Source organism: Varanus komodoensis, unplaced genomic scaffold, assembly GCF_004798865.1.
Source record: "Varanus komodoensis strain SLA01 unplaced genomic scaffold, ASM479886v1 scaffold2484, whole genome shotgun sequence".
Lineage (NCBI taxonomy): Eukaryota > Metazoa > Chordata > Lepidosauria > Squamata > Varanidae > Varanus > Varanus komodoensis.
Window position 1 is genome coordinate 9,509 of NW_025335659.1, and position 760 is coordinate 10,268.

Genomic DNA, 760 nt, shown 5'->3' on the forward strand with positions numbered 1-760 from the left:
CTTGGAATGGGACGAAATGTTGAGCTGTGCAAAAAAAGCATCTCGGGGAGGGTTTTTAAAAAATCGCACTATTTTCAAGGGAACAATCTCCCGATATTAGGGTTAGCGATTTGCACAAGGTAGGGTTAGGGTTGGAAAAACAAGGTGTCCAGGCACAATTTTGATGGTTGCATTGGGCTTGGAATGGGAAGAAATGTTGAGATGTGCAAAAAAACCAACTCGGGGGGGGGGTTATAAAATCCCATTGTTTTCAAAGGAACAATCGCCCTATATTCGGGTTAGGGATTTTCAGCAGGCTAGGGGTAGGGTTAGAAAAACCAGGTGTCCTACCACGATTTTGAAGGTTGCATTGGCCTTGGAATGGGACGAAATGTTGAGTTGTGCAAAAAAACTAACTGTGGGAGGGTTTTTAAAAAATCGCATTGTTTTCAATGGAACAATAGCCCTATAATAGGGTGAGCGATTTTCACCGGGCCAGGCTTTGGGTTGAAAAACCAAGGTGTCCAGGCAAGCTTTTGCTGCTTGCATTGGGCTTGGAATGGGAAGAAATGTTGAGCTGTGCAAAAACACCAACTCGGGGAGGGTTTTTAAAAAATCGCATTGTTTTCAATGCAACAATCGCCCTGTATTAGGGTTAGAGATTTTCACCAGGATAGGGTTAGGGTTGGAAAAACAAGGTGTCCAGGCACAATTTTGATGGTTGCATTGGGCTTGGAATGGGAAGAAATGTTGAGCTGTGCAAAAAAAACCAACTCTGGGG